The 23,693-nt window shown below is 36.5% G+C and overlaps 1 protein-coding gene across 1 annotated transcript in view; it reads left to right on the forward strand.

Annotated features, from left to right (window-relative positions):
* Positions 1-23,693, forward strand: part of cpped1 (calcineurin-like phosphoesterase domain containing 1) — an 86,697-nt gene that overhangs the window by 9,194 nt on the left and 53,810 nt on the right. The window lies entirely within an intron of this gene.

The following is a 23,693-nucleotide window of genomic DNA, read 5'->3' on the forward strand; positions in this document are numbered from 1 at the left end:
TTAGCCTCTTATGGTCTGACCAGATTATACAGTATCGGTCCTGGGAGTGCTATCCCATCGCATCTGGGATGTCACTCCAGCCTGTTCAAAGACTGCACGTATTTCAAAGTGTTCAAAATGTCTTTCCCAGGTTACAGATAACAGCATGTTATTGAGAACCACACGCTGTGATTTCATGCACTGAACAGCATTTCAACAATACAGCTTGCTTCATACTTCATTTGGTAATTTTCTCTGTACGTATTTGTTGAGGAAAGAATACAAACTAAATGACTTCGTTAAGATGTAAGTGATCCGTCTAGACTGTTTTGGTCTAAGTTGATGTGAGACGTCTGCCATTTTGGCATCTTTGAAGCAGATGTGAAGAACAAGGGGTGGATCCGACTAGGCAACTGAGGGACACTGAATACTAATACCCTGCTTTATTGTCCTTTTTGACTATTGGGAACCATAAGCCACAAAATGAACCTCATTTTGTATTTAGTAGGGTTTGAAAGTAGTGTTTGAGACGATCGACTCTGCAATAAAGTGCTTATTGAGGTAATAAAAAAAGGGCTCTTGAAAGTCTTCCCATAGACTTTCTTATTGTACCCACAAGAGTCGCCCCCTGCTGGCTAATTCTATTTCATGGTGCACTGTGCTTTTCTGTTTTGACAAGATTCTCAACACCACTGTCTGAAACGTAACCCCAAACCATGACAGAGCCTCCACTGTGTTTTACAGATGGTTGTAGACACCCACTGTTGTATCACTTTTTCCTTTTCTTTTTCACTTTTTCAGTTTTCTGAGTTTTTTAGGGACGTGCACAACATGCTGAGAGGCTCCATATTCAATGTTTTCAGCTACTTTGGGATTCTTTGGGAGACAAAGAAATATGTTTTGTGAAAGGCTGTCAGAAATAAGGATTCTGCACAGTTATGTGAGGACACAGCATTGTAGGGCTGCTCGATTATGGCAAAAATGATAATCATGATTATTTTCACTGAAATTGAGATCTCGATTATTTGACGATATTTATTTAACAATAACAATGTATTGAATAATGGCTTTAAAGATTGTCAAAAAATAGTATAAAATAGTGTGCAAATACTGATAACAGTGCAAATGTTTGCAATATAAAAAATAAATGAAAAATGTAAATATCTATGTTTAGTGAACTTTGCAGTGTTGCTCTGTGGTGCAGCTACGACACCGTAGCAAAGTTTACACACTATGTCTACTTGATCCACGTCTGACTCCACGAACCCATAATGTTTCCACACCACTGAAGGGTTTTTTTTACCTCTCTTTTCAACCAACGGCAGTCACTCTCCTCTCCAAATAACTTCTGCTTAGCTTTCCGAGCTTCCCTCTGTTAGCTCCTCTTAATTGTTGTGATGCCTGTTCGAAACGCAGAGAGGTGCGCTCGATTTGCCACACGGAGCAGCGCGAGAGTAAAGCACGAGGGAGGTGCTAATAATCGGCTCAGTCCTTTTTAATGATCGTTGAAAGCCCAGATCGTAATTTCGATTAAAATTCGATTAATTGAGCAGCCCTACAGCATTGGTTCACCAATCATTTCATTGGAATGAAAATGAGTGAAAAAGCAGCAAATGTCCAAAGGAAAAGGTCTGAAAGACCTTCAGAAAGCCTGGAGAACAATTGCTCAGGACCACTTTAAAAAAAATTGCAACTCAGGCTCTCAGAAGAAAGTGTGAAGAAATGAGGGATAGTTCAAGGTTTTTTTTCACAGTTCTGTATAATGTAAACTGTGTGCTTATATTTGCCTTTATAAGCTGAAATGTTACTCAGTTTAAAACAGCTGCTGCATTGTGATCTAAACTGTGAACATATCGTTTCGGTCTGATGTTTGACTGGTGTTACTGTACGAAACAGGCAGATCTGACTCTACTTACACTTCTCCCACTGTGGGTTTTAACTTATGATATGAGGGAAGCCTCGACATCCCCGATAAGTCCCTTTAACCCAGTATGAAATACATCAGTCACAATGGTAAAACAGTTATGCTTTTTCTGTTAATCATGGTCACAAAGAGTGCAGGGCTCACCTGACCTGAAAAATCAGCACATGTATGCGTCTCTGCTAATATTAAAGTGGCAACTGCCAAGCATATAACAGACATGTTTTTTTCAAATTCAGACTCATTTCCCATGTGTGGTTATTAGTTATGTGTGAGTGAACATGTATATCATAGTTTGTCTTGAGTTTTAAACCCACCCCATGCAGCACCTTACATCTGTGTCCACTGCTCTAGATGTTTTCAAGAGAAACAGAGTTTTGTGATATTTATGCAAATGTTGAATGTAAACGCATATATATTGAGATAACCCTGCTCTAATTCATTTATTCCACGAAGAACATCAGCTTTGGGACTGTTCAGCCTCAGAATAGTTTTCACTGAGGTAGGTTTGAGCATTAGCTTTCTTCTGTTTCCCAGCCAGAGTCTGTAAACAACGTATTCCCATTTGACAGTAGCTGATATTTATCTATGAAAAGCAGAAGGTTTCTGTCTGTTCTCACGATGCTGATGCTGATTAGGATTTCGGCTATCGATCAGACCAGACAGGCTTTAAATTCTCGCCCAATTTAAAGGAATCCGTGCGAGAAAGATGCCGCTGTGTTGCGGTGCTACGACTCTTGCAGCTTGAAGGCAAAAGAAAAGAAAGAAAGTTAGTTCTGCCCATGAAGTCTAGTTTGAACACATCAGACCCCCCTGTGACAGCATGCAGTATTTATCTATAAAAAACACCTGGGTGCCTTCAAGCTATTTGCAGGAAGAGAAGATTTTTCTTTCACTTTTTTTTTATTTTTATTTTTTTAGTTGAATTATTCAGTAGAAGTCTGCTAGCTGCAAATGAAGGTTTGTTAGGCTATAAACAGTATATGTGAATGGGCTGCACTTGATTCTGTCTGTGTCCTATTCTCTGAGGTAAAGATTGTAGCTATCTTGTAAGCAGCACAGCAAACCTGTGAGTGTGTGTGTGTGTGTGTTTGCCACAGTGGCAGCTGGTTCCCCCCAATCCTGTCACCTGATGCTTTCTGAATCGCAACTGAATTTGAAAAAAGCTGGTTACATTAGAAATGCCTGAATGTGGAAACGCCACAATCACTGTGTTGCCCACCTTGTCTGATACCGAGACACCAGGTTTGACTTGTCCTGCGTCCAGTCCTCCCCTCTGCTTGTCTGTTTCAGTAGAACGTAGGATGATTTACACCACATAACCTTTAAATAGAAAACAAATTATTATACTCTTAAGGTAAAGACATCAAATTTACACTTTAGCTGAAGACGATGGCTCTGTGTTCTTGATTTTCTGAGTGTGCAGTCTGACTTTACAACAGGTTATGAGGAACGGGCTGACAGAGCCCACTGCAGGTTTAATGCTTGATGCAAAAAAGCGCCGCAAGCCATTAAGCAATGCAGACTACCTTTGCATGAAAATTAGGGGTCTAAAGTGTGGCACCTACCTGCCTGGCTGGCCTCCAGGAAGGGAAATCAGCAAGCAAACCTGTCTCCCTCCATCTCTGCATGTTCTTGCTCTTTCTCTCTCTGGGCTCTGGTGACATGTTTGATTGGATCGTGATGAAAGTTTTATTCTGCCTAATCCTGGAGACCATGTAAGATATTAAAGCCAATAAAAATATTTATATGTGGAGCAGTATGCCATTAGTAAAATGTCCTTCTGCTCCCCATTTTCTAAAATTTGACTCGAAGCAAACTATTCATATTCAGCAGAGATGTGGTTTGGCTTAGTCACAGAGGTACTCTCCCCCCCCCGTCTTTTTTTTTTTTTTTTCTTTTTCTGGGTCGTAATGACCACCAATTTTAGCTGCACAGCCACAGTCATGAACCCTCCCGGAGCTGTCTCCCACTATCATCTAGCTGAGTCTGGCTGTAGGCATCCAAGTCTCCTTATTATCCCCATGACTGCACCATTTAAACCAAAAACATGTCCACATCAGTTTACCCCCCCCCCCCGACACACACACACACACACTCGTCTCCATGTTCCTGCCATCTCCCCTTATGATCAGTCGCATTTGGAGGTCAAAGCGCGATCTACTTCGCATGTCGTCGTACAGTAAATAGTGTAAGCATCAGGTTTAAACCTAAAGACCTCAGGGACCTTTAAACACCGCGGCGTCAGCTGCTGTTACTGTCAGCACCAGCAGAGCAGGTTGTGCGTGCCATCCTCATTACTCGCCACGTCTGTCACTCGGCTGGCAACTGGGCCGCCGCATTGGTAGGAAGGAGGGAAATAGGTATTATAACCGAAGCTGCTCCTTCCGTCTCTCGGCTGACATTTCCCCTTAAACTGTTTATTTACAATACAGAATGAATGTGTGGCGGCCAGGGGAAGCTGGCTGTCAACCGGCATTGTCAACACCGCTGCCTGTCGGCGACAGGAAATTGGCAACTGTATTTCTGCTCCTACAGATTTCATCTCTCTTCGCCGTTGCTCCTCACAGTGTCTTTTTCTTTTCGGTCTCTTTCCTCTATTATCTGTCTGCTCTCTTTAGTAAACCGCTGCGGTAACATGCCTCATACCCTATTTTGACAACCTTCATTTGCAAGTCTGACACTTACGCAAACATGCTGATTAATTCTTGCCTCTGATGAATCTGTGTGAAGCATCTATGTGAACTAGAAAAATTTGCATTTCCTGCGAAAATGCAGTGTGGATGCTTAAAGCTGAAGCTGTATGCAAAAAGTAGCTGAAAAAGCTGAAAAGTTGCAGAAATTGTAAAAACTTTGCAGAAGCAAAAGAAGTTTGCTAAAATGGAATAACTTAGCAGAACTGCAATATCTTAGAGGAAACATAATACTTGGCAGAAATACAATAGCATAGCAGAATTTAGCAGAAATATTGTAACTTACCAGAAACATGATAACTTCTCAAACATACAAGAATTTAGGAGAAATAGTATAAGATAACAGAAAGAATATATTTAGCCAAAAATACTTAAACATTACAGAAACACTATGATTTAGAAAAATAGTACAACAGAGCAGAAATACTGTGATTTACCAGAGACACTGTGATGAACTATGAATATTGTAATTTTAAATTGAGACTATGTTTTAGCACAAATATTATAATTTGGCAGAAATACTATAATTTAGCAGAAATACTATATTAAGCACAAATCCTATAAAAAGCAGAAATAATATGATTAAGCATAAATACTACATTTAGTAGAAATACTTTGTTTTAGCACAAATCCCATAAAAAGCAGAAATACTGTACTATGATTTAGTAGAAAGACTATAATTAATCAGAAATACTGAATTTAGCAGAAATACTATATTAAGCACAAATCCTATGAAAAGCAGAAATAGTATGATTAAGCATAAATACTACATTTAGCAGAAATACTATATTAAGCACAAATCTTATAAAAAGCAGAAATACTATATTAAGCACAAATCCTATAAAAGCAGAAATAGTATATTAAGCACAAATCTTATAAAATAGCAGAAATAGTGTGATTTAGCACAATAGTAATAAGTTAAACAGAAAAATTGGAAAAGCAAAATGGACAGCTGAAAAAATGCTGAACATGCTGAGGTTCCCTCAAATATACTTGTTAAATGACAAAAATCAGCAAAAAAATTTATGACAGCCACACAATTACAAATATGTACACATGAGGAAACACACATGCACAGAGAGACACACACACAAGATCCAATTCAGTCAACCAGTCTAAATATATTGAATTTGAATCTTACAATGGGATCATCCCATTAAAAGGCTTTCTCTCTCTCTCTCTCTCTCTCTGTCACACACACACACAAACACACACACACACACACATACACACACACACACACACACACACACACACACACACACACACACACACACACATACACACACACAGGGAGAGAGAAGTAAGTTTCTAGGTCAGCCTGGGAGCTGGTGAATTTGAATCCACCAATCAGAGAGGCTGTGCACTTTTCCCTACCAAAACAGGTGCATCTGTTTACACACGCAGCAGCACAGAGAGACACAGGATTTTTGCAGTCTATTTCTCATAGTGACGACTCCCCTCAAACAAATGACCGTAATTTCCTAACCGTAGGGGCTAGAACGGTCATTCTTACACCGTTTTGTTCAGAAGAGATGGGGGAATCTTCAAGTGTTGACAATTTAATATTAAAATATGAATTTTTAGAGATATATGACATGGATGACTTGTTGACTTAGAAGCCACGAATTCCCCAATATGCAAATTTGAATGCCTGAGACCACATATGTGATTGGCTGGCTGGGAAGCCGTGCAGGCCCTGATTTGTGGATTTGAATTCCTCAGCCCTCAGATATGATTGGCTGGCTTAGAAGCCACGAAGGCCCCAATATGCAAATTTGAATGCCTCAGGACACTTATTTGATTGGCTGGGAAACTGTGCAGGCCCTGATTTGAAAATTTGAATGTCTCAGTCCTCACAGAGGATTGGCTGCCTGGGGACCTGGCAGAAATATATAGAAATACTATTATTAAGCATAAATACTACATTTAGTAGAAATACTATGTTTTAGCACAAATACTATAAAAAGAAGAAAAACTATAATTTAGCAGAAATACTATATTAAGCACAAATCCTATAAAAAGCAGAAATACTATAATTTAGAACAAATAGTATAAAAAGCAGAAATACTATAATTTAGCAGAAATACTATGTTAGGCACAAATCCTATAAAAAGCAGAAATACTATAATTTAGCAGAAATACTATGTTAGGCACAAATCCTATAAAAAGCAGAAATACTATAATTTAGCAGAAATACTATATTAGGCATAAATCCTTTGAAAAGCAGAAATAGTATGATTTAGCAGAAATACTGTATTTAGCACAAGTACCGAAAAGTACCAGAAATACTATGATTTAGCAGAATAGTAATAACATATTGAAACACAAATGCACAGAGGGACACACAAACACAGGCTCTAATCCAGTCAACCAGTCTAACTATGTTCAATTTAAATCCTACAATGACATGCTGCCAAATAAGGGCAGGGTCCTCTCTCTCCCACTAAACACACACACACACACACACACACACACACACACACACACACACACACACACACACACACACACACACACACAGGGAGAGAGGACTAAGTTTCTAGGTCAGCCTGGGAGCTGCTGAATTTGAATCCACCAATCAGAGAGGCTGTTTACGTTTTCCCGCCAAAACAGGTGCATCTTTTTACACACGCAGCACAGAGACATAGACCTGCTTCTTTCAGTTTATTTCACATAGTGAGGATTCCCCTCAAACAAATGACCATAATTTCCTAACCATAGGGGCTAGAGCGGTCATTCTTACACCGTTTTGTTCAGAAGAGATGGGGGAATCTTCAAGTGTTGACAATTTATCATTAAAATATGAATTTTTAGAGATATATGACATGGATGACTTGTTGACTTAGAAGCCACGAATTCCCCAATATGCAAATTTGAATACCTGGAGCCCACATACATGATTGGCTGGCTGGGAAGCTGTGCAGGCCCTGATTTGTGGATTTGAATTCCTCAGCCCTCAGATATGATTGGCTGGCTTAGAAGCCATGAAGGCCCCAATATGCAAATTTGAATGCCTCAGGACACATATATGATTGGCTGGGAAGCCGTGCAGGCCCTGATTTGAAAATTTGAATGTCTCAGTCCTCACAGAAGATTGGCTGCCTGGGTACCTGGCAGAAATATATAGAAATATATAGAAATACTATGATTAAGCATAAATACTACATTTAGTAGAAATACTATGTTTTAGCATAAATACTATAAAAAGCATAAATACTATAATTTAGCAGAAATACTATATTAAGCACAAATCCTATAAAAAGCAGAAATAGGATGATTAAGCATAAACACTACATTTAGTAGAAATATTATGTTTGAGCAAAAATCCTATAAAAAGCAGAAATACTATATTAGGCACAAATCCCATAAAAAGCAGAAATAGTATGATTAAGCATAAATACTACATTTAGTAGAAATACTATGTTTTAGCACAAATAGTATAAAAAGCAGAAATATTGTAATTTAGCAGAAATACTATATTAGGCACAAATCTTATAAAATAGCAGAAATAGTATGATTTAGCACAATAGTAATCAGTTAAACAGAAAAATTGGAAAAGCAAAATGGACAGCTGAAAAAATGCTGAACATGCTGAGGGTCCCTCAAATATACTTGTTAAATGAAAAAATCAGCAAAAAAATGCACAGGGAGAGAGAAGTAAGTTTCTAGGTCAGCCTGGGAGCTGCTGAATTTGAATCCACCAATCAGAGAGCCTGTGTACTTTTTCCCGCCAAAACATGTGCCTCTTTTTACACACGCAGCACAGAGAGGCACAGCATTATTGCAGCCTATTTCTCATAGTGAGGACTCCCCTCAAACAAATGACCATAATTCCCAAACCGTAGGGGCTAGAGCGGTCATTCTTACACCGTTTTGTTCAGAAGAGATGGGGGAATCTTCCAGTGTTTACAATTTATCATTAAAATATGAATTATTAAAGATATTTGACTTGTAATGCACCATAACTGAGTAGAGCGAAGCAAAACCTGCCTTGACTTGCCCTCAAACAACGCTTTGTAACTCGAAATCTATTTGGAGTATCGATATCATTCTTTCACCGTAAGAGACAGCAGGCTTTGGTGAACAGTCATGGAAATTTTCAGGTCTCTGTGGAAATCCAAAAAAAAATTATGACGAGAGAAAAAAGTGGTTCATTTCCAGAGTTTTAAATCTGAAGAAATCTGAGCGAAGGACGAACTTCCTACCCTCAAACAAGTCCAACTCATTTCAGAACGGTAATAGGTGAGAAAGAAATTCTTGAATTGTGAGCGTCAGGGGTGTCTGAAGATATTCGGGGACAAGCCTCATGTCTTAAAGTCGCTTCGTTAAGGAGATATGACGATTCGAATATGCCTCTCATTACAGAAATCCAGCGGTGATTTTGAACAAGCTCTCCATTCACTTTATATGGAGAGTTTTCTGACATTGTGTTGGTCTGAGGAGATTTGCGAAAATTCTATAAATCCCACAACAATGATAGTGACATTTTCTGAAAGCCAGCAAAAATACCTACGTTTTGATGTATAATTTGTGGAAGTTGAGTGAAAATTGAGCAAGTAGCAAGAAGTTGTTCGGACATGAAGTGAAAATTGCAAAACCTTCAGTGGCACACTGGAAGGCAAGAGCATAGCAACCATAACAACGCATGTATTTTGTGAAAAATCACAATTTTGCAACTCAAAACTTTAAGAGGCATAAAAGTAAAACAGTAAAACATTTGAAAAAGCTGAATCATACCTGAATAGCCCAATAATTTGTGAACATTTTAAAGTTTGAATGGTTGTTCTAGGCGAAAGTATGAGGAAGTAGTTAAGTTTCAAAAACAAGCAAAATTTAGCAGAATTTTGGAAGTTTTCCATTCATTTCAATGGGACAAATTAAAGGAAAAAAGTGGAATATTTTAAAAAGTATAATAGCAAAAAATAGCAAAAATCATAGCGATGTTTAGCAGAAATAGCAGAATAGTATAAAATTTGAACGGTGAAAATAGCATAAAAATTGTGGAAGTAGTTAAGTGCCAAAGAAAGCAGAAAAAGTGGCAACTAGAATAATAATAATAAAAATAATAATAAAGAATAAAGAGAAACAGGAACTCAATAGTGTGGATGCTTAAAGCATCCACACAATAATAAAGAATAAAGAGAAACAGGAACTCAATAGTGTGGATGCTTAAAGCATCCACACAACTAGAAGAATTTGCATTTCCTGCGAAAATGCTGTGTGGATGCCTTAACGCTGAAGATGTCTGCAGAAAAAAGCTGAAAAAGTTGAAACAAAAAAACAAAAAAAAAAAACATTGCCCTGAGCAAGATTCAAACCTGGCCCTTCTGGTCTAAGGGCGGTTATTTAGCTCACTGAGCCAAACATTTTCTCACAAAGAAGAGGTGGAGAGACTGACAATTGTGCTGAAATGAGCGGAAGCTGCTGAGAATTGTGCTGATAAGAGGTGGAAAGGCTGAAAATGTTGCAGAAAAGAGGTGAATCAGCAGAATTTGGGCAGAAAAGAGGTAAATCAGCAGAATTTCATCTCATACTCATCTCACTGCGCCAAACCGGTTCTCATATGATACCACTTCTTACAGGGTTCACGTTTACTAAGGCACTACCCAAAAGGCGCCACAAGAGGGCACTCCAACACAAGAGATGACCTATTTACACTGATGCACTTAGTAAACAGTCAGCCCCCTACTTAGCTACTACATAATACAGTGATATTACAGTATACAAATTCACACAAATACTATGATTTGGCAGAAATACTATGACTTAGTAGTAATACTATAACATAACAGATTTCCTAAAAAAACTATGAAATTGCAGTAATTCTATGACTTGGCAGAGATACTACGTTTTAGCACAAATACTATAACAACGCAGAAATACTATGACTTAGTAGTAATACTATAACATAACAGTTCAATGTTCTTGCACAAATACCACAATATGGCAGAAATACTATGTTTTAGCACAAATACTATGATTTGGTATAAATACTATGATTTGGCACACATACTATATTCCGCAGATACACTATAACATAACAGATATTCTACGACTTAGTAGTAATACTATAATATAACAGAATTATTAATTGGGCACAAATACCACGATTTGGCAAAAATACCATGATTCGGCACAAATACGATGACATGGCACAAATACTATGATTGGGTACAAATACTATGACTTGGCAGAAATACTGTGATTTGGCAATAATACTGCGTTTTAACACAACTACTGAGATTTGATTGAGATACTATGATTTAGAAGAAAAACTATGACTCCATACAAATACGATGCTTTCGGACAAATACTGTTTTGGTTCCAATACTGATGTGCAACAAATACTATGATTTGGCACAAGTACTATGATTTAGTACAAATACTATGATTTGGCAGAAATACTATGCCTTAGTAGTAATACTATAACATAAGAGATATACTATGGTTTTGCAGACATACTATGTTTTTACATAAATACCATGATTTGGCACACATGCTATGATTTAGCAGAAATACTATGATTGGGTACAAATACTATGATTGGGCAGAAGTACTATGTTTCAGTACAAATACTATAATTTGGCATAAATACTATAATTTGAGATAAATACTATGATTTGGCACATATAATATATTCAGCACATATATTATAAAATAACAGAAATATTATGATTTAGCCCCAAAACCATGATTTTGCACAAATACCATGATTTTGCAAAAATACTATGATTTAGCAGAAATACTATGATTTAGCAGAAGTACTAAGATGTAGTAGAAGTACTTTGCTTTAGCAGAAATACTATGATTGAGGAGTAATACTTAAACATAGGAGAAATATTGATACACAGACACACATACACAGACAGTAAAGGGAACAGGAGCTGTTGAGAGTCTGGGCTTGGTATATGTAGGTCAGTTAAATTAGCTGCACCTGCTGTAGTCAGCCCTTACACACACAGACACAGAGAGAGGTGTGAGTTTTCTTCAGTGTATTTCTGACATTCAGGATTCCCCTCGAACAAATGGCCATAATTTCCTAACCGTAGGGGCTAGAACGGTCATTCAGACATCGTTTTGTTCAGAAGAGATGGGGGAATCTTCAGGTCTTCATAATTCAGAGATAAAATATAAATTATTAAAGATATATGACTTGTAATACACTGTAACTGAGTAGAGGCGAAGCAAAAACTGCCTTGACTTGCTCTCAAACAACCTTTGGTAATTCTAAATCTATTTGGAGTATCAATATCATTCTTTCACCGTAAGAGACAGCAGGCTTTGGTGAACAATCATGGAAATTTTCAGGTCTCTGTGGAAATCCATTAAAAAGATATGATGAGAGAAAAAAGTGCCTCATTTCCAGAGTTTGAAATCTGAAGAAATCTGAGCGAAGGACGAATTTCCTACCCTCAAACAAGTCTAACTCATTTCAGAACGGTAATAGGTGAGAAAATAATTCTTGAATTGTGAGCGTCAGGAGTGTCTGAAGATATACTGGGACAAGCCTTATGTCTTAACTTTGCTTCATTAAGGAGATATGACGATTCGAATATGCCTCTCATTACAGAAATCAAGTGGTGATTTTGAACAAACTCTCCATTGACTTTCTATGGAGAGTTTTGCGACTTTGTGTTGGTCTGAGGAGATTTGCCAAAATTCTATAAATCCCACAACAATGATAGTGACATTTTCGGAAGGCCAGCAAAAATACCTACGTTTTGATGTATAATTTGTGGAAGTTGAGTGAAAATTGAGCAAGTAGCAAGAAGTTGTTCAGACATGAAGAGAAGACTGCAAAACCTTCAGTGGCACACTGGAAGCCAAGTGCATAGCAACCATAACAACGCATGTATTTTGTGAAAAATCACAATTTTGCAACTGAAAACTTTAAGAGGCATAAAAGTAAAACAGTAAATGATTTGAAAAAGCTGATTTATACCTGAATAGCCCAATAATTTGAGAACATTTTAAAGTTTGAATGGTTGTTCTACGTGAAAATATGAGGAAGTAGTTAAGTTTCAAAAACAAGCAAATTTTAGCAGAATTGCAGAAGTTTCCCATTCATTTCAATGTGACAAATTAAGCTTAATATTTTAAAAAGTATAATAGTGAAAAATACCAAAAGACATAGCACACATTAGCAGAAATAGCAGAATAGTTTAGAATTTGAACGGTGAAAATCGGCTGAAAATTGTGGAAGTAGTTAAGTGCCAAAAAGTGTACGGAAGTATCAAGAGGAACTCAATAGTGTGGATGCTTAAAGCATCCACACAACTAGAAAAATTTGCATTTCCTGCGAAAATGCAGTGTGGATGCTTAAAGCTGAAGCTGTATGCAAAAAGTAGCTGAAAAAGCTGAAAAGTTGCAGAAATTGTAAAAACTTTGCAGAAGCAAAAGAACTTTGCTAAAATGGAATAACTTAGCAGAACTGCAATATCTTAGAGGAAACATAATACTTGACAGAAATACAATAGCATAGCAGAATTTAGCAGAAATATTGTAACTTACCAGAAACATGATAACTTCTCAAAAATACAAGAATTTAGGAGAAATAGTATAAGATAACAGAAAGAATATATTTAGCCAAAAATACTTAAACATTACAGAAACACTATGATTTAGAAAAATAGTACAACAGAGCAGAAATATTGTGATTTACCAGAGACACTGTGATGAACTATGAATATTGTAATTTTAAATTAAGACTATGTTTTAGCACAAATATTATAATTTGGCAGAAATACTATAATTTAGCAGAAATACTATATTAAGCACAAATCCTATAAAAAGCAGAAATGGTATGATTAAGCATAAATACTACATTTAGTAGAAATACTTTGTTTTAGCACAAATCCCATAAAAAGCAGAAATACTGTACTATGATTTAGTAGAAAGACTATAATTAATCAGAAATACTAAATTTAGCAGAAATACTATATTAAGCACAAATCCTATGAAAAGCAGAAATAGTATGATTAAGCATAAATACTACATTTAGCAGAAATACTATATTAAGCACAAATCTTATAAAAAGCAGAAATACTATATTAAGCACAAATCCTATAAAAGCAGAAATAGTATATTAAGCACAAATCTTATAAAATAGCAGAAATAGTGTGATTTAGCACAATAGTAATAAGTTAAACAGAAAAATTGGAAAAGCAAAATGGACAGCTGAAAAAATGATGAACATGCTGAGGTTCCCTCAAATATACTTGTTAAATGACAAAAATCAGCAAAAAAATTTATGACTGCCACACAATTACAAATATGTACACATGAGGAAACACACATGCACAGAGAGACACACACACAAGATCCAATTCAGTCAACCAGTCTAAATATATTGAATTTGAATCTTACAATGGGATCATCCCATTAAAAGGCTTTCTCTCTCTCTCTCTCTCTGTCACACACACACACACACACACACACACACACACACACACACACACACACACACACAGGGAGAGAGAAGTAAGTTTCTAGGTCAGCCTGGGAGCTGGTGAATTTGAATCCACCAATCAGAGAGGCTGTGCACTTTTCCCCACCAAAACAGGTGCATCTGTTTACACACGCAGCAGCACAGAGAGACACAGGATTTTTGCAGTTTATTTCACATAGTGAGGATTCCCCTCAAACAAATGACCGTAATTTCCTAACCGTAGGGGCTAGAGCGGTCATTCTTAAACCGTTTTGTTCAGAAGAGATGGGGGAATCTTCAAGTGTTGACAATTTAATATTAAAATATGAATTTTTAGAGATATATGACATGGATGACTTGTTGACTTAGAAGCCACGAATTCCCCAATATGCAAATTTGAATGCCTGAGACCACATATGTGATTGGCTGGCTGGGAAGCTGTGCAGGCCCTGATTTGTGGATTTGAATTCCTCAGCCCTCAGATATGATTGGCTGGGAAACTGTGCAGGCCCTGATTTGAAAATTTGAATGTCTCAGTCCTCACAGAGGATTGGCTGCCTGGGGACCTGGCAGAAATATATAGAAATACTATTATTAAGCATAAATACTACATTTAGTAGAAATACTATGTTTTAGCACAAATACTATAAAAAGAAGAAAAACTATAATTTAGCAGAAATACTATATTAAGCACAAATACTATAAAAAGCAGAAATACTATAATTTAGAACAAATAGTATAAAAAGCAGAAATACTATAATTTAGCAGAAATACTATGTTAGGCACAAATCCTATAAAAAGCAGAAATACTATAATTTAGCAGAAATACTATGTTAGGCACAAATCCTATAAAAAGCAGAAATACTATAATTTAGCAGAAATACTATATTAGGCATAAATCCTATGAAAAGCAGAAATAGTATGATTTAGCAGAAATACTGTATTTAGCACAAGTACCGAAAAGTACCAGAAATACTATGATTTAGCAGAATAGTAATAACTTATTGAAACACAAATGCACAGAGGGACACACAAACACAGGCTCTAATCCAGTCAACCAGTCTAACTATGTTCAATTTAAATCCTACAATGACATGCTGCCAAATAAGGGCAGGGTCCTCTCTCTCCCACTAAACGCACACACACACACACACACACAGACACACACACACACAGGGAGAGAGGACTAAGTTTCTAGGTCAGCCTGGGAGCTGCTGAATTTGAATCCACCAATCAGAGAGGCTGTTTACATTTTCCCGCCAAAACAGGTGCATCTGTTTTACACACGCAGCACAGAGACATAGACCTGCTTCTTTCAGTTTATTTCACATAGTGAGGATTCCCCTCAAACAAATGACCATAATTTCCTAACCATAGGGGCTAGAGCGGTCATTCTTACACCGTTTTGTTCAGAAGAGATGGGGGAATCTTCAAGTGTTGACAATTTATCATTAAAATATGAATTTTTAGAGATATATGACATGGATGACTTGTTGACTTAGAAGCCACGAATTCCCCAATATGCAAATTTGAATACCTGGAGCCCACATACATGATTGGCTGGCTGGGAAGCTGTGCAGGCCCTGATTTGTGGATTTGAATTCCCCAGCCCTCAGATATGATTGGCTGGCTTAGAAGCCATGAAGGCCCCAATATGCAAATTTGAATGCCTCAGGACACATATATGATTGGCTGGGAAACCGTGCAGGCCCTGATTTGAAAATTTGAATGTCTAAGTCCTCACAGAGGATTGGCTGCCTGGGGACCTGGCAGAAATATATAGAAATATATAGAAATACTATGATTAAGCATAAATACTACATTTAGTAGAAATACTATGTTTTAGCACAAATACTATAAAAAGCAGAAATACTATAATTTAGCAGAAATACTATATTAAGCACAAATCCTATAAAAAGCAGAAATAGGATGATTAAGCATAAACACTACATTTAGTAGAAATATTATGTTTGAGCAAAAATCCTATAAAAAGCAGAAATACTATATTAGGCACAAATCCCATAAAAAGCAGAAATAGTATGATTAAGCATAAATACTACATTTAGTAGAAATACTATGTTTTAGCACAAATAGTATAAAAAGCAGAAATACTGTAATTTAGCAGAAATACTATATTAGGCACAAATCTTATAAAATAGCAGAAATAGTATGATTTAGCACAATAGTAATCAGTTAAACAGAAAAATTGGAAAAGCAAAATGGACAGCTGAAAAAATGCTGAACATGCTGAGGGTCCCTCAAATATACTTGTTAAATGAAAAAATCAGCAAAAAAATGCACAGGGAGAGAGAAGTAAGTTTCTAGGTCAGCCTGGGAGCTGCTGAATTTGAATCCACCAATCAGAGAGCCTGTGTACTTTTTCCCGCCAAAACATGTGCCTCTTTTTACACACGCAGCACAGAGAGGCACAGGATTATTGCAGCCTATTTCTCATAGTGAGGACTCCCCTCAAACAAATGACCATAATTCCCAAACCGTAGGGGCTAGAGCGGTCATTCTTATACCGTTCTGTTCAGAAGAGATGGGGGAATCTTCCAGTGTTTACAATTTATCATTAAAATATGAATTATTAAAGATATTTGACTTCTAATGCACCATAACTGAGTAGAGCGAAGCAAAAACTGCCTTGACTTGCCCTCAAACAACGCTTTGTAACTCGAAATCTATTTGGAGTATCGATATCATTCTTTCACCGTAAGAGACAGCAGGCTTTGGTGAACAGTCATGGAAATTTTCAGGTCTCTGTGGAAATCCAAAAAAAAATTATGACGAGAGAAAAAAGTGGTTCATTTCCAGAGTTTTAAATCTGAAGAAATCTGAGCGAAGGACGAATTTCCTACCCTCAAACAAGTCCAACTCATTTCAGAACGGTAATAGGTGAGAAAGAAATTCTTGAATTGTGAGCGTCAGGGGTGTCTGAAGATATTCGGGGACAAGCCTCATGTCTTAAAGTCGCTTCGTTAAGGAGATATGACGATTCGAATATGCCTCTCATTACAGAAATCCAGCGATGATTTTGAACAAGCTCTCCATTGACTTTATATGGAGAGTTTTGAGACCTTGTGTTGGTCTGAGGAGATTTGCAAAAATTCTATAAATCCCACAACAATGATAGTGACATTTTCTGAAAGCCAGCAAAAATACCTACGTTTTGATGTATAATTTGTGGAAGTTGAGTGAAAATTGAGCAAGTAGCAAGAAGTTGTTCGGACATGAAGTGAAAATTGCAAAACCTTCAGTGGCACACTGGAAGCCAAGAGCATAGCAACCATAACAACGCATGTATTTTGTGAAAAATCACAATTTTGCAACTCAAAACTTTAAGAGGCATAAAAGTAAAACAGTAAAACATTTGAAAAAGCTGAATCATACCTGAATAGCCCAATAATTTGTGAACATTTTAAAGTTTGAATGGTTGTTCTAGGTGAAAATATGAGGAAGTAGTTAAGTTTCAAAAACAAGCAAATTTTAGCAGAATTGCAGAAGTTTCCCATTCATTTCAATGGGACAAATTAAAGGAAAAAAGCTTAATATTTTAAAAAGTATAATAGTTAAAAATAGCAAAAATCATAGCGTAAATTAGCAGAAATAGCAGAATAGTTTAAAATTTGAACGGTGAAAATCGGCTGAAAATTGTGGAAGTAGTTAAGTGCCAAAAAGTGTACGGAAGCAACTAGAATAATAACTAGAAAAATTTGCATTTCCTGCGAAAATGCAGTGTGGATGCTTTAAGCTGAAGCTGTCTGCAAAAACTAGCTGAAAAAGCTGAAAAGTTGCAGAAATTGTAAAAACTTTGCAGAAGCAAAAGAAGTTTGCTAAAATGTAATAACTTAGCAGAACTGCAATATCTTAGAGGAAACATAATACTTGGCAGAAATACAATAGCATAGCAGAACTTAGCAGAAATATTGTGATTTACCAGAGACACTGTGATGAACTATGAATATTGTAATTTTAAATTAATACTATGTTTTAGCACAAATACTCTGGTTTAGCACAAATATTATAACATAGCATAAATACAATTATATAGCAGAAATGCTATATTTAGAAAGAAAAAATAATATAGTAGAAATAGTATGATTTAGCAGAAATACTGTATTTAGCACAAGTACCAAAAAGTAGCAGAAATACTATGATTGAGCAGAAATACTATGATTGAGCAGAAGTACTAAGATGTAGTAAAAGTACTTTGATTTAACAGAAATACAATTATAGAGGAGTAATACTTTAAAATGGGAGAAATATTGATACACACACACATACACAGAGCCTAAAGGGAAAAGTATTTGTGCCATGGAGTGTTAAGAATGTGAGGTCCATATTAGAAAAGCTGGTAAAATCATAACAGTTTGCAGAATTGTAATAAATGATGAATATGAATTACTGGTCTGTGACAGTGTATTAATTTGTAGGGAAAAAAACATGTTGACCAAGGTGGAATCGAACCCACGATCTTTGGCTTGCAGACCCGTGTCATTACCAACTGCGCCACTGGGAAAGAGAGGAGCCGTCTTGAAAAACAGGGTGATGAGGAGTCAGAATTAGATCGCGGTGAGAGGCGAAAAACGCAGTTTTTTGGAGTTACAAAACGTTGTGTAACTCAAAAACTAGGTGGACTAGAGGCATATTTCTTGTGCTGGGTGAATCAGCGGACTTTGGTGTACTTTGACTGCAATTTTCATTGCTCTTTGTACAACCGTCGCTGAGATATGACGAGAGAGGAAACGGAAGACCTCAGACATGATTGGCTGGCTGGGAAGCCGTGCAGGCCCTGATATGTGATATGTGTCTGAGTTCGCACAGAGGATTGGCTGCCTGGCAGAAATATATAGAAATAGTATGATTAAGCATAAATACTACATTTAGCAGAAATACTATATTAAGCACAAATCCTATAAAAAGCAGAAATAGTATATTAAGCACAAATCCTATAAAAAGCAGAAATACTATATTAAGCACAAATCCTATTAAAAGCAGAAATAGTATATTAAGCACAAATCTTATAAAATAGCAGAAATAGTTTGATTTAGCACAATAGTAATAAGTTAAACAGAAAAATTGGAAAAGCAAAATGGACAGCTGAAAAAATGCTGAACATGCTGAGGGTCCCTCAAATATACTTGTTAAATGAAAAAATCAGCAAAAAAATGCACAGGGAGAGAGAAGTAAGTTTCTAGGTCAGCCTGGGAGCTGCTGAATTTGAATCCACCAATCAGAGAGCCTGTGTACTTTTTCCCGCCAAAACAGGTGCATCTATTTACACACGCAGCACAGAGAGGCACAGGATTATTGCAGTCTATTTCTCATAGTGACGACTCCCCTCAAACAAATGACCATAATTTCCTAACCGTAGGGGCTAGAGCGGTCATTCTTACACCGTTTTGTTCAGAAGAGATGGGGGAATCTTCCAGTGTTAACAATTTATCATTAAAATATGAATTATTAAAGATATTTGACTTGTAATGCACCATAACTGAGTAGAGTGAAGCAAAAACTGCCTTGACTTGCCCTCAAACAACGCTTTGTAACTCGAAATCTATTTGGAGCATTGATATCATTCTTTCACCGTAAGAGACAGCAGGCTTTGGTGAACAGTCATGGAAATTTTCAGGTCTCTGTGGAAATCCAACAAAAAGTTATGACGAGAGAAAAAAGTGGTTCATTTCCAGAGTTTGAAATCTGAAGAAATCTGTGCGACGGACGAATTTCCTACCCTCAAACAAGTCCAACTCATTTCAGAACGGTAATAGGTGAGAAAGAAATTCTTGAATTGTGAGCGTCAGGAGTGTCTGAAGATATACAAGCCTCATGTCTTAAAGTCGCTTCGTTAAGGAGATATGACGATTCAAATATGCCTCTCATTACAGAAATCCAGCGATGATTTTGAACAAGCTCTCCATTGACTTTCTATGCAGAGTTTTGAGAGTTTGTGTTGGTCTGAGGAGATTTGCCAAAATTCTATAAATCCCACAACAATGATAGTGACATTTCCTGAAAGCCAGCAAAAATACCTACGTTTTGATGTATAATTTGTGGAAGTTGAGTGAAAATTGAGCAAGTAGCAAACAGTTGTTCGGACATGAAGAGAAGACTGCAAAAGCTTCAGTGGCACACTGGAAGCCAAGAGCATAGCAACCATAACAACGCATGTATTTTGTGAAAAATCACAATTGTGCAACTCAAAACTTTAAGAGGCATAAAAGTAAAACGGTAAAAGATTTGAAAAAGCTGAATCACACATGAATAGCCCAATAATTTGTGAACATTTTAAAGTTTGAATGCTTGTTCTACGTGAAAATATGAGGAAGTAGTTAAGTTTCAGAAACAAGCAAATTTTAGCAGAATTGCAGAAGTTTCCCATTCATTTCAATGGGACAAATTAAGCTTAATATTTTAAAAAGTATAATAGTGAAAAATACCAAAAGACATAGCACACATTAGCAGAAATAGCAGAATAGTTTAAAATTTGAACGGTGAAAATCGGCTGAAAATTGCGGAAGTAGTTAAGTGCCAAAAAGTGTACGGAAGTCCCAAGAGGAACTCAATAGTGTGGATGCTTAAAGCATCCACACAACTAGAAAAATTTGCATTTCCTGCGAAAATGCAGTGTGGATGCTTAAAGCTGAAGCTGTATGCAAAAAGTAGCTGAAAAAGCTGAAAAGTTGCAGAAATTGTAAAAACTTTGCAGAAGAAAAAGAAGTTTGCTAAAATGGAATAACTTAGCAGAACTGCAATATCTTAGAGTAAACATAATACTTGGCAGAAATACAATAGCATAGCAGAACTTAGCAGAAATATTGTAACTTACCAGAAACATGATAACTTCTCAAAAATACAAGAATTTAGGAGAAATAGTATAAGATAACAGAAAGAATATATTTAGCCAAAAATACTTAAACATTACAGAAACACTATGATTTAGAAAAATAGTACAACAGAGCAGAAATATTGTGATTTACCAGAGACACTGTGATGAACTATGAATATTGTAATTTTAAATTAAGACTATGTTTTAGCACAAATATTATAATTTGGCAGAAATACTATAATTTAGCAGAAATACTATATTAAGCACAAATCCTATAAAAAGCAGAAATGGTATGATTAAGCATAAATACTACATTTAGTAGAAATACTTTGTTTTAGCACAAATCCCATAAAAAGCAGAAATACAGTACTATGATTTAGTAGAAAAACTATAATTAATCAGAAATACTAAATTTAGCAGAAATACTATATTAAGCACAAATCCTATGAAAAGCAGAAATAATATGATTAAGCATAAATACTACATTTAGCAGAAATACTATATTAAGCACAAATCTTATAAAAAGCAGAAATACTATATTAAGCACAAATCCTATAAAAGCAGAAATAGTATATTAAGCACAAATCTTATAAAATAGCAGAAATAGTATGATTTAGCACAATAGTAATAAGTTAAACAGAAAAATTGGAAAAGCAAAATGGACAGCTGAAAAAATGCTGAACATGCTGAGGGTCCCTCAACTATACTTGTTAAATGACAAAAATCTGAAAAAAAATTTATGACAGCCACACAATTACAAATATGTACACATGAGGAAACACACATGCACAGAGAGACACACACACACAGAGGGAGAGAGCTGCCGAATTTAAATCCACCAATCAGAGTGGCTGTTTACGTTTTCCCGCCAAAACAGGTGCATCTTTTTACACACGCAGCACAGAGAGGCACAGGATTATTGCAGTCTATTTCTCATAGTGAGGACTCCCCTCAAACAAATGACCATAATTTCCTAACTGTAGGGGCTAGAGCGGTCATTCTTACACCGTTTTGTTCAGAAGTGATTGGGGAATCTTCAAGTGTTGACAATTTATCATTCAAATATGAATTTTTAGAGATATATGACATGGATGACTTATTGACTTAGAAGCCACGAATTCCCCAATATGCAAATTTGAATGGCTGAGGCCACATATATGATTGGCTGGCTGGGAAGCCATGCAGGCCCTGATTTGTGGATTTGAATTCCTCAGCCCTGATATGATTGGCTGGCTTAGAAGCCATGAAGGCCCCAATATGCAAATTTGAATGCCTCAGGACACATATATGATTGGCTGGGAAGCCGTGCAGGCCCTGATTTGAAAATTTGAATGTCTCAGTCCTCACAGAGGATTGGCTGCCTGGGGACCTGGCAGATATATATATAGAAATACTATGATTAAGCATAAATACTACATTTAGTAGAAATACTATGTTTTCGCACAAATACTATAAAAATCAGAAATACTATAATTTAGCAGAAATACTATATTAGGCACAAATAGTATGAAAAGCAGAAATACTATATTAGGTACAAATCCTATAAAAAGCAGAAATACTATATTAGGCACAAATCCTATAAAAAGCAGAAATACTATATTAGGCACAAATAGTATAAAAAGCAGAAATACTATAATTTAGCAGAAATACTATGTTAGGCACAAATCTTATAAAAAGAATAAATACTATAATTTAGCAGAAATACTATATTATGCACAAATCTTATGAAAAGTAGAAATAGTATGATTTAGCAGAAATACTGTATTTAGCACAAGTACCGAAAAGTACCAGAAATACTATGATTTAGCAGAATAGTAATAACTTACAAAATTACAAATATGGAGGCATATTGAAACAGAAATGCACAGAGGGACACACAAACACAGGCTCTAATCCAGTCAACCAGTCTAACTATATTCAATTTAAATCCTACAATGACATGCTGCCAAATAAGGGCAGGGTCCTCTCTCTCCCACTAAACACACACACACACACACACACACACACACACACACACACACACACACACACACACACACACACAGACAGACAGACACAGAGGGAGAGAGCTGCAGAATTTAAATCCACCAATCAGAGTGGCTGTTTACGTTTTCCCGCCAAAACAGGTGCATCTTTTTACACACGCAGGACAGAGAGGCACAGGATTATTGCAGCCTATTTCTCATAGTGAGGACTCCCCTCAAACAAATGACCATAATTTCCTAACCGTAGGGGCTAGAGCGGTCATTCTTACACCGTTTTGTTCAGAAGAGATGGGGGAATCTTCCAGTGTTAACAATTTATCATTAAAATATGAATTATTAAAGATATTAGACTTCTAATGCACCATAACTGAGCAGAGCGAAGCAAAAACTGCCTTGACTTGCCCTCAAACAACGCTTTCTAACTCTAAATCTATTTGGAGTATCGATATCATTCTTTCACCGTAAGAGACAGCAGGCTTTGGTGAACAGTCATAGAAATTTTCAGGTCTCTGTGGAAATCCAACAAAAAGTTATGACGAGAGAAAAAAGTGGTTCATTTCCACAGTTTGAAATCTGAAGAAATCTGAGCGAGGGACAAATTTCCTACCCTCAAACAAACGTAATTCATGGCCAAATGGTAATAGGTGAGAAAACAATTCTTGAATTGTGAGCGTCAGGAGTGTCTGAAGATATACCAGGACAAGTCTCATGTCTTAACTTTGCTTCGTTAAGGAGATATGACGATTCGAATATGCCTCTCATTACAGAAATCCAGCGATGATTTTGAACAAACTCTCCATTGACTTTGTATGGAGAGTTTTCTGACCTTGTGTTGGTCTGAGGAGATTTGCCA

The sequence above is a fragment of the Rhamphochromis sp. 'chilingali' genome (assembly GCF_963969265.1).
Source record: "Rhamphochromis sp. 'chilingali' genome assembly, chromosome: 22".
Lineage (NCBI taxonomy): Eukaryota > Metazoa > Chordata > Actinopteri > Cichliformes > Cichlidae > Rhamphochromis > Rhamphochromis sp. 'chilingali'.